Below are 12,234 nucleotides of genomic sequence, written 5' to 3'. Positions count from 1 at the left end.
TTGTTCACCGGGCCCCTAGTCTAGTCTGGTGAGTGTAAAATAATATCTCATTACAGTTGTATACCCTGCCCCTACATTAAAACAGTAGTCTCCTATATTTTCTCCTAAAAAGTTGTGATTTTCACATTTATGCCCTTAATCCATCCCACTGCTATCACCATGTAATGTCAGTATAATGGAGGCAAGTACTAGTAGGTATTTAATTTTTTTCCTATGTAGTTAAGCAGTTGTTCCAGTTATTGAAAAGTCCTTTTTTTTTCCGGGTGATATGTCAGTGTTGTCTGTGTCATATTAATCTGTTATGTAGATTTGTTTTGGAGTTTCATTCTATTCTATTGATCAGTTTGTTTATTCCAATACTAATGACAGTGTCTTAATTATTGGCAAATCTTCCTATCATATTATTTTTCTTTAGGAGTGTCTTAGCTATTCTTGGCCATTCGTCTTCCATAGCATTTTCTTAAATAGCTTTTCAAGTTTTTGTGGAAAAAAAAAAAGTTGGGTTTGAGTGGAATTGCATTGATTCCATTTTATCAACTAGAGGAAATTGGTATATTCACAGTATTGAATATTTCTATCCATGAATGTGGTATATCTCTTTATGTATTTATGCATCTTTAATGTCTTTGAGTAACATTTTTATCATATTCTGCTTATAGGTTTAACTTTTTGTTAGACTTATTCTTACTATGTAAATTTTATTTTTTGTTATTATAAATTGTCCTTTTAAAAACCTGTTTTATGACTTATAGTTGTTGGTATTTATAAAACGCTTCATTATAAATACACTAAATTCTCTTTTTATTCCTAATAATGTAGTTAGAGACTTTTCTTATTATTTTGATTCTAGAAAATCTTGTTTGTTCATTTTTCTTGTTTTGTTGTTGATATTGTTTTAGATAGTCATATCATCTGCAAATAATAACTTTGTTCTCCTATTTTCAATTTTTATACATTTTAATTTATTTTTCCGTATCTTATACTGGTTTTAACCTCCAAAACAACTTTGACTAGAAGTGATAATAGTAAAGTGATAACAATGGGCATTTTTATTGTACCTGATTTTAAAGAGAATCTTTTTAATAAGTTACCAAGAAGAGTTGTTTTCCTGTATTTTTTTTTGAACCCTCTATCATGTTAAGGATTTTCCTTTTTATTCCTAGTTAGCTATGACTACTTTTCCAAAAATGAGTATCAAAGTTGAGTATCATTTTTTATCAAATACTTTTCCTGCAGATATGGACGTTATTATGTGTTTTTTTCTTTATGCTAATTTAATTTGTAAAAATTTTAATATTTTGTAATGTACTACTTTCTGAGTTTATTTTCAACAAATGGGTCTCTCTGGAGACTTTTTTTTTATTGCTTAAAGTATTACAAAGAGTATTACAATGTCTCCTCCCCGCCCCCTCCCTTGACAATCCCCTGGCCTCCCCTACCCCCTAGTGTCTTATGTCCATTGGTTATGCTTATATGCATGCATACAAGTCCTTTGGTTGATCTCTCTGGAGACTTTAATGTTTGAAGTGAAGTTGTAAAATACTTGACTCATGGCCATAGGAAGAGGAATCTACCACCGTGTGCTTATGTAGACAGTAGTAATGAGAACTATTGGGCATAGTGTGTTTAAGCACAGATCTAGTAACATAAATGGCTTAATGTTTCACAAAGTGTCCTTGTGCTGACAGTTGCAGTGCCACAGAGTTAATTTCCTGTAATTAATCGTTTGGCTAAGTGATGGTTGTCTTCTATGGTGAAAAACTATTTTGTGGGCCAGGAGGGTTCAGAGCTCTTTGCTTTTGAAATAAGAGATTTTGCTGTCTCAAATCTTTTGTTAATTTAGGTAAGGTATGAATTGTGTGTATTGTTTTCTGAATAAAGTAAATAACCACTGTAACTAATATGGTAGCTTAAACAGTTTGCTTGAAGTTTCAGATTCCTAATTCTCTCATTTTAACATCAGATAATTGCACTATCACAGCAATACAGAGCCTCCTCAAATCTTTCCGAGTTCATCTCCTGTTATTCCCAGGATGTGGATATTGTTGAAATATGGTACAAACATGAAATTCTATAAAGCACTATCTTTTCATGAAGAATTGGGAAATTCTAGAAACCAAAAAGAAATTCATTCTGAAGCCACTTAAATAACATTCTCAGTTGTTAACATATTTAGGTAAAGTCAGGCTCCACAGAGATTGTCCCCTTAAATAAACAATGAGTGCACTGTCAGTAAACATCGGATATGAGTGGAGCTTAAATGACTTATGTGCAATATACTGTGGTCTTCATAAAGCTTAACTTTGCCATTAAACTTTATTGCTGGTGTTACTAGTATAACTTTCTGGGCTTAAGAGCAAATTGCTTGATTATATGCTCAAGTTTTTCTTCATTTTTTTTTCTATAGTAAATGGTAAGTTTCTCACTTTGAACTAATAAGTACAATGTGTGGGATCAGTTGAAATAATCAAAATAATAATAATAAAGCAGTTATTGCATATTTCAACCCTTATAAAAAATTGGGTAAAAGTGGGTACTATTAGATGGAATGTGGCCAAGGAATTAACTAAATTGTGACCAAATGAATCAGTGCTTCTGACCAGATTTTTATTGGAAGATGTACTGTATAAATGATAATGACAGGCCAGGGAGGCAAATTACCATTGACACAGAACCCCTGAACTAGAATTCTAACCTGTTCTAGTTCAATGCAAAGAACTAGAACAGGTTAGAGTTGAACTCTTTGATTTTCAAAACTTTACATATAATGTTCACCTTGTATACCCAGGAAATAATGTGTTTGCCACTAATGTCGAGGTAGAACAAGCCTAGGTAGCCAGCCTAGCTCTGGTGAGAGGGATGGTAGGGACATTTGAAGAGAGAAGTTCTTTAAGTGAGTCTTCCTGAAACAGCTTATCGTAACTATTTCATGGAAGGAAAAGAGAAGAGTGAGTGAGATGGTCAAGCCTCCTCCTCCCTTTTGAGATTGTGCCTTGACCTTTAGCATTATAGCTATAGAGAAGAAGAGATGGCGAGAGAGTGCCATTTAATACAGAGAGGGACACTACAATGCAAATGTAGGATTATTGGATTCATCACTTCAGAAAGAAACCATTCTATTTTCTGGCAATTATGAACATTTGCTTATAAGTTGTTGTTTTTTTTATATTTTATTGACTTTTTTACAGAGAGGAAGGGAGAGAGATAGAGAGTCAGAAACATCGATGAGAGAGAAACATCGATCAGTTGCCTCCCCTCCCCCACATCTCCTATTGGGGATGTGCCTGCAACCCAGGTACATGCCCTTGACCGGAATCGAACCTGGGACCCTTCAGTCCGCGAGCCGACGCTCTATCCACTGAGCCAAACCGGTTTCGGCTGCTTATAAGTTTTGGTGTGGCATGTGTTTTCATTTCGCTGGTATATATACCTAGACATGGAATTACTGGATCACATGGTAAATTTATGTATAACATTTTGAGGAGCTGCCAAACTGTTTTCTAAACTGGCTGCACCAGTTTACATTCCCACTAACGATGTATGAGGCTTCCAGTTTCTCCATATTCTCACCGACACTTGTTACTGTCTTTCACGTTTATAGCTGTGCTGTAGGGTATGATAACATCTTTGATTTGCATTTTCCTAGCAACTAATGATATTGAACGTATCTCTTTGCACATTTGCATATCTTCTTTGGTGAAATGTGTTTCCATATCATTTGTCCATTTTTAAAACTAGGTTATTTGTCTTTTTATTGTGAAGTTGTCAGTTATTTAACATGAGAAGGATTTTTGTTTAACTTTCAGAAATAAAAAGCATTTAGAAAATCGTAGTTTAGATTTTTCAGAAGCAGTTGCTGAGACAAAATTTGGAGTGGATGATGTTTATTAGAGATGGACACTTGGGAAAAAGAAAGAGGACAATAGGATGGTCAGAGAGAAAAGTTGAACTTATTGCAGGCCTGACAAACCTCTGCCAACCTGTTGGCAGTGAGCTCTGGAGCTAATGATGCCTTGCAGGGTTGTCCTGCATCAGGCGAAATGGCTGGGCCTTCATAAGGCACTTGCTTCAATCAGTGAGTGAGAGGCAGCCTGGGAATGGCATGACCTTGAATGAGGCAAATCTGCATCTGAGGTGGACCCTGAGGTGGTGAACAGCTGGAGGCTGTTTGCTGAACATCTGGAGAGCTCAACTTTGTGTCTCCCACTTGCATATTTTATTTTTTTAAAATATATTTTTGTTGATTTCAGAGAGGAAGAGAGAGATAGAAACATCAATGATGAGAGGGAATCATTGATTGGCTGTCTTCTGCACGCCCCCTACTGGGGATCGAGCCCGCAACCTGGGCATATGCCCTTTACCGGAATCAAACCCAGGACCCTTGAGTCCACAGACCGATGCTGTATCCACTGAGCCAAACCAGCTAGGGCCCCACTTGCATATTTTAAAATCTAGGTTAGACCTTGAGTTCACACAGCTTAGAAGAGTTGCTAATAACTATATATATGGAATGAGAAAATTGGTTGTAGGCTTTGTGAATATGTTATTACTGCTATATTATGGTATTGGATACTTGGAAATTTAAGAAGTTAGTTTCTACTTGTTCAATTTGGCCTGGAGTTATATACGTATATTAGAGGCCCAGTGCATGAATTCGTGCACCAGTGGGTCCTATGGCCTGGCCTGCGGGATCTGGCTGAAACTTGCTCTCCAGCATCCCCGGAGGGGTTCTGTATTGTGAGAGGGCACATGACAGGCCGAGGGACCCCACCGGTGCATGATCAGGACAGGGGAGGGACATGGGAGGTTGGCCAGCCCAGGAAGAACTGTGGGAGGGCTGCAGGGCATATCCAGCCTGCTTCGCTCAATCCCAGTTGGCTGAACCCCAGCAGCAAGCTAACCTACCGGTTGGAGCATCTGCCCCCTGGTGGTCAGTGCACGTCATAGCGAGTGGTTGAGTGGCCTTAGCATATCATTAGCATATTATGCTATGATTGGATGAATGGATGATGAGACGACTGGACACTTAGCATATTAGGCTTTTATTATCCTATGTAATAAAAGGCCAGTAACCATAATGATTGGAACGACCACATGACCAGTTGCTATGAGGTGCATTGACCACCTCTCGGTCCCTCTCCCCAACCCCCCTCCCGGCCCGCAGGCTCTGATCACAGCATGGCGAATGGGGAACCACGGGGAACCGTGGGTGGCAGTGGGGCAGGACTGGGGACTGGCGAGCCGGGCGGAAGATGGCCCCGATCGCAGCCTATGCCTGGGGACCCTACCCGTGCATGATTTTGTGTGCTGGGCCTCTAGTATAGAATAATATTAATTGTGTTTTATTGTTTATGTTTACCATAGAATTAGTGTTCTAAGTGGCTTATATGACATTTATATTTGACCCATACAAAAGAGGCTACTATGTGTTAGACATATTCTGTTTTTCTAAAATTTTGAGTATATCTTCTTTTTGAGAATTATTTTTTCCTCAGCCTTTGCTCTGCTATTTCTGTTCCATATTATGGAAATGTCATAAATGACTACTTAAATTATTTTTTCTTGGGGGAAAGGATTCCAAAACAGATAATTGTCTTAAGAATTATCTTAGCTTTCTTTAACTTCTTAACTTCACTTTTAGCATCGTCTTGCAGATATTCTAAAATCTTTGTATTTGATATTCCTTAACTGTTGACTCTTTCTTTTAGATGCTTTGGTTACAAAGTATTGTGAGGAATGATGGGTAGTAATTTTTATTAGTCTGAATTCTGAATAGCAAACCAAGTAGACTAAGAGAATTTTAGTTGATATAATTAGCTACCTCCAACTTGCTTAAACTTCACATTATAATATAATATAAATTAGTACATGAGAATGAAAATAAAAATACTGGAATTTTTAGTTTTTCTAGTTGAAGTTGAGTAGTTTGATTCTACCAGGATGGTAGTATAGAAGGAGCTCAGAACAAAGTGTCAGAAGACCAGAGTTAGAATCCCAACCACCCTTACCATCTAGGTTACCTTAACCAGGCTACTTAGCTTCTCAAAGCCCAGGATATGCCAACTGTGCCTTCCCTTCTTAGTTGTGCTGATGACCTAATAAGATAATGGGTATGAAAGGACTTGGTGACTTTGTGGCCAACATGTGCGTTTAGGAGATAGTTGGGAACAGTGTTCTTTGGACATAACTTTAATATAAATGAAGATGGAACTCATATAGTTGAACCTTTTCCAGACATACATTTCATGAGTGGAAAGGAATTTAAACAAATTATATCGTAACTAATTTAAATTTAATTACATTTATCTTCAATATAATCTTGGAAACCTGTCAACAGGCATTTATTATGAGACTTTATTATTTGTTCATTAAATTTATCCAAATGATGCACACTAAGAGTCTCTCACTCCTGTAAACTGGGCTGATTGGGACGTCCTTAGAGATGAGCACAAATTAATTGGAGTCCAGTTAGTTTTGATTTATGTAGATTACAAATATTTGTAAAGGAATTTATGGTTTGCACAATGTTTTTATGTACATTCTTTCATGTAATCTTCATAATCACTCTATAAAAGGGAAGTAGGTTTTGTTGTTGTTGTTCCCATTACTTAGGTTAGAAGTTGTGACTTTCTCAAAGTCATTCACCTACCAGATGGTAAAATTGAAATAAAAAAAAACAAAACACAACACTTTTTCTTTCATTTCAAACATACTATATCAAATTGCTTGGGAAACTAAGGAATTGTTTTAGATAGGCTTGGATTGGAACCAGGTATTCCTATTCTGAGCCAAATCTCAGTCTAACCATAGATTATATTCACTATAGAAGCTATGTTTTCTATGCACCAAAAGCCCATTTTACCCTGGCCTTTTCCTTCCAGGTCTGTTCTAGCCTGATTCCCTTGTTCTCCAGCCTTTTCCCCAGTGTCCATATGTCTGTACACACACACATACATACATACACACACACACACACACACACTCATTCCAAAACATATATTTTTGCACTGGAGCCTCAGAACTATAAGCTATAATAATATATACACAATATAAATACTAATCCTGGGAGTATTCTGAGCTAACCTTTGCTGATGAGCAGCTTTTGAGTAACCTGGATATTTGGATGAATCTTTTGGTTCCTCACAATCCAGTACCGATTCACATATTGTACTTTAATTGCAAGTAGGCTATTGTGAACTGGACTTCCAGAATCTGATTTAGTGAACAAAGACTCTTTGGGACCAAACCAACTCCAGGAGTTCCAGGAATTAACCCAGTTTTACTTCTCTTGTGATGTATTTTGCACATTCATCATTGCTTTTACAATGTGAGGTGGAAAGGCCTTCTCTTGCAAAAATTATCTGTATCTAGTTCCATTTATATTTGCCTAAAAACAAACAGACCTAAAACTAAGGCTTCTGTGTATCTTTCTGTACATTTTATAAGTGCTCAGGCCATATTTTGAGCAAACAGGGCAATAAGAAATATTCTACTGTTTCATGTTTTGAAATACTGGCTAGATAAAGATTATACATGACAAGTTACTTACAGCTTTATTTATATGTACTCGGATTCTCTGTTGGAATCATAGAAGGGAAGAAGATATGATAATTGCTTTGTGTAGTTCACAGAATGAAATCCCAAACAGGTGTTTTGAATCTAGTTTATACTGTAACATTTCTAGGATACCATATTTAAACAGCAGTGGTTATCATGAAGTATACAACATGTCAGCTGTGTCCCAGTTCATATCAGTAAAAACCTTCCACCACTTTATTCCCTATAACCTAACCTCCATCAGATAATACTAAATAAACTATGTCGAGTGCACATATTAATACATATCAAATGTATCAAACAGCTTCCTGGCTGCATTTTCAGTAGTGTTTATCTGTGGTCATGCAGGTTATAGCTCTGAATTTTTATTAGGAAAACGAAATTGAGGATTTTAAATGTCCCTGATCTAATTTTACCAGCTGTGCCACAGCCATGGAAAATAACTGGAGAGGGTAAAAATATAACAGTAAATAAAAGAGCAACAGAGCTCTTCTTTTTTGTGGTGCCTCGGAGGCTGTTGGCTGCTTCAGGATGAAGCCCAACATCTCTTTCCCAGCCACTGGCTGCCAGAAACTCGTTGAAGTGGGCAATGAACGCAAACTTCGTACCTTTTATGTGAAGCGTATGGCCACAGAAGTTGCAGCTGATTCTCTGGGTGAAGAATTGAAAGGGTTATGTAGTTCAAATCAGTGGTGGGAACGACAAACGAGATTTCCCCGTGAAGTAGGGTGTCTTGACTCATGGCCGAGTCTACCTGCTGCTGAGTAAGGGGCACTCCTGTTACAGACCAAGCAGAACTGGAGAGAGAAGACGCAAATCTGTTCAGGGTTGCATTGTGGATGCCAATCTCAGTGTTCTCAACTTGGTCATTGTAAAAAAAGGGGAGAAAGATATTCCTGGTCTCACTGTGCCTCGTCGCCTGGGGCCCAAAAGAGCCAGCAGAATCCGCAAACTTTTCAGTCTCTCTAAAGAAGACGATGTCCACAAATATGTTTTGAGAAAGCCTCAAGAAACTTAGGATTAAAGCACCTAAGATTCAGAGTCTTGTTACTCCACGTGTTCTGCAACACAAATACAGGTGTATTGCTCTGAAGAAACAACGTACTAAGAAAAACAAGAGACGGCAGAATATGCTAAACTTTTGGCTAAGAGAATGAAGGAGGCCAAAGAAAAACTCCAGGAACAGATTGTGAAGAGACATAGACTGTCTTCTCTGAGAGCTTCTTCCTCTAAATCTTAGTCCAGTAAAAAATGAGATTTTTTAACTAACAAATAAAGGAGAGCAAATATCAAAAACAAAGAGAGAGGGAGAGAGAGAGAGAGAGAGAGAGAGAGAGAGAGAGAGAGAGAAACAGACAAGTGGCTTTTGCTTCATACTTAGCTGCTTTGCATCTGCTGCTATAAGGTTTTGGGTCTCAAGTAGTAATTAGTCTCCTAACTTATGTATCATCGCTTCAATGAGTTGCAGCATGTATTTTTTTCTTAAAATATATTTTATTGATTCTCTACAGAGAAGAAGGGAGAGAGACAGAGAGCCAGAAACATCGATGAGAGAGAAACATCGATCAGCCGCCTCCTGCACATCTCCCATTGGGGATGTGTCCGCAACCCAGGTACATGCCCTTGACCGGAATCGAACCGGGGACCCTTCAGTCCGCAGGCCGACGCTCTAGCCACTGAGCCAAACCGGTTTCGGCTGCAGCATGTATTTTTAGTTATTCTCCTATTGAATAAGGATATAATTGTTAGTTGATGTTTAATCTTGGGAATCTTGAAAATGATTTTTTAAAATGTGAATCTTTCCCCTCCTCTAGCTTTTACAAATATCCATTGAGCTCCAAATATGCCAGACATTGTGCTAGGGACAGACATTGTGCTAGGGACCTGACCTCATGGAGATCAAAGTCTACAGGGGGAATGTGTTAGTCAACATTGTGGAGTATTTAGAGCTTTTAAAAAGCCTTATTGAGATATAATCGACATATGGTATTGTGTAAGTTTAAGGTTCACAATATGCTGATTTCATGGCACTATATTTACAAAATGATTAGCACAATAAGGTTAATTAATACACCCCTCACCTAACATAGTTACTTTGTGTGTGGTGAAAACTTCTAAGATCTACTCTCTTTCAAGTATATAATACAGTATTGTTAACTATAGTCACCATGATGTCCATAGCTCCCCAGAACTCTAAATATGAATCTTGAAAAGGACTCTAGCACCAAAAATATTTTATAATTTCACTTTTGTTTGAATGGTCACAATGAAATAATTGTATAACTTGTTCTGTTTAGAAATCAGGGATGTTGAGGCTAATGAAAAATAACTGAACAGTTTATATTTAGAAGAAATACTGAATTAGCAGAGTGATAGAGTAAAAATGCAAGAAGTCCTTTGTAGATAGTTAATTTAGTTATGGAATTGCTAGCAAAGAGCACTATGTAGAATCTCTCATTATGAACATTTCTCTTTAAGTTGTATAATAAGGAGTCACTGGTGAAATGTACACAGACTTGTGGAACTTTTAACTGATAAAACTAACTCTCGTATATAAATAGCCCTTACAATATTGCTTTTTTATAATAATGTTTAACTATAAGTTTAAGTCTTATATATTTTACTTGTGGTTCTTTGGCAGTTTGATTTGGCAGCTAGAGAGTAAGTCCCACTTGGGCCATGGCCATGTCTTATTTGATTAACCATTTGCAACCTCTTATCTTGTAAAGTGCCCATCGTATAGACTAAGATATGTTCCTTAAGAAAATATAGACACATTTTATTCATGTAGAACTTATAGAATTTTAAGTTAAGTATTCACAGCAGAAAAATACTTCCATATTAAGTAAAAAAACATTCTCAGTCAAAAATAGTCTTACATTCATTCTAGTTATTGCTATACTCTGCTGACTATGAAAATGACTCAGTTTTTAAAGGTAATTATAAAATGTACCTTTGAATGGAAATGGGGGTTTGCTTCGTGGTAGCAAATCAATTGGATTCCTCAACCAGAGGAATAGTCAGTCTTATTGTCGTGAATGTAGTTTTTATATGATTTCTTTAACAGTTATGGAATGACTAAATTAGTTTAATTTTTCCATTGTATGTGTTGCAGTTTTTTCTTTTAATTTAGGAATAGTGGGTTGTTGTTTTATACTCTTCATGGAAAAGCCATCTATTTATAGTTTAAGTGCAGAATTAGACTTTGATAAATCATAATTTTATATTATTATTGTTCACTGGGCTGCCATTTGTAGATTATGGTTTCCAGACATTGAATGTAACAGTTTCATTTTTAAAAAGTTAAATTTATTGGGGTAACAAGATTAACCAAATTTATTGCTTAATAAGATTATATAGTTTTTAAGTGTTGATTTCTGTGACACATGATCTGTATATTCCATTGTGTGCCCACCACCCAAAGTCAAATCATCTTCCATCACCATATATTTGGTCTCCTTTTCTCTTTCGTACCTACCCTCTTACCCCCCTTCGCTCTGGTAACCACCATTCTATTGTCCGTCTATGAGTTTCAGTTTCATATCCCACATATGAGTGAAATCATATGGTACTTAACCTTTTCTGACTGACTTATTTTGCTTAGCCAGTGGTTGGCAAACTGTGGCTTGGCAAACTGTGGCTCACGAGCCACATGCAGCTCTTTGGCCCCTTGAGTGTGGCTCTTCTACAAAATACCGACTTCTGCGCATGGGCCACAAAGTTTCAATCGCACTGTATGTGCACGCCCGCACGTGGTATTTTGTGGAAGAGCCACACTCAAGGGGCCAAAGAGACACATGTGGCTTACGAGCCACTGTTTGCCGACCACTGGCTTAGCCTAATATTTTCAAGGTCCATTCATGTAGTTGCAAATGGCAGTATTTCGTCTTTTCTTAAGATTGAGTAGTACTCCAATGTATATATGTACCACATTTTCTTTATCCAGTCCTCTATCGCAGGACACTTTAGTTGTTTCCATAGTTTCATTTTTAAAAGGGCTATTTTTTTCCTTTAGAGTTATTTTTTAATTACATTAGATTGAAATTATAACTACTTTTTGTATTTATATATTTTTCTCCTTCTGACTGTCTGCATGTTCCAGGAGAAGACATTCTAACCTTATAGATAGCATATGTTTACAATTTATCTTAAAAGAGTTACAGTTTTTGAAACTACTTGGAGATATTTTTAAATTAGATGATAAAGAAAAACTAAATAGTAAGTTTAGCTAAGTTCAATTCAGCAACATTAGGTATCTGTATGTGCTATCAGGTATTGTGTTTTATGACATCATAGATATCTACACTAATAAAAGAGAAACATGGTAATTGGCGTAGGACCGCTACTCTTTTCATTGGCTAATCAGTGAGATATGCAAATTAACTATCAGCCAAGATGGCGGCCGGCAGCCAGGCAGCTTGAAACTAACATGAGGCTTGCTTGCTTCAGTGACGGAGGCCTCCAATGTTCCCCGCCTGCTCCTGCAGGCCTCTGAGCCTGCAATTTGAAACATTTTAACAAATACCACTGGACGTCAGCCAGCAGATTTGCAACATTGTAAGCAAAGGCCAGAAACCTACTTTCAGGCCCGGAGGCCAGGGGGCTGAGGCTAAGCCTCAAAGCTAAAGCTGGCCCAGAATAAAAAAAAAAGAAAAAAGGAGCGGTTGGGACGTTCCG

General features: G+C 37.2%; 1 protein-coding gene and 1 pseudogene across 1 annotated transcript in view; both read left to right on the top strand.

The window, feature by feature from the left end:
- FAM172A (family with sequence similarity 172 member A) overlaps positions 1–12,234 on the top strand; it is a 253,346-nt gene that overhangs the window by 21,876 nt on the left and 219,236 nt on the right. The window lies entirely within an intron of this gene.
- Positions 8,051–8,812, top strand: LOC102767368 (annotated as a pseudogene).

Source organism: Myotis davidii, unplaced genomic scaffold (genome assembly GCF_000327345.1).
Source record: "Myotis davidii unplaced genomic scaffold, ASM32734v1 scaffold44, whole genome shotgun sequence".
Classification (NCBI taxonomy): Eukaryota; Metazoa; Chordata; class Mammalia; order Chiroptera; family Vespertilionidae; genus Myotis; species Myotis davidii.
This window is presented reverse-complemented; position numbering and strand designations above follow the sequence as displayed.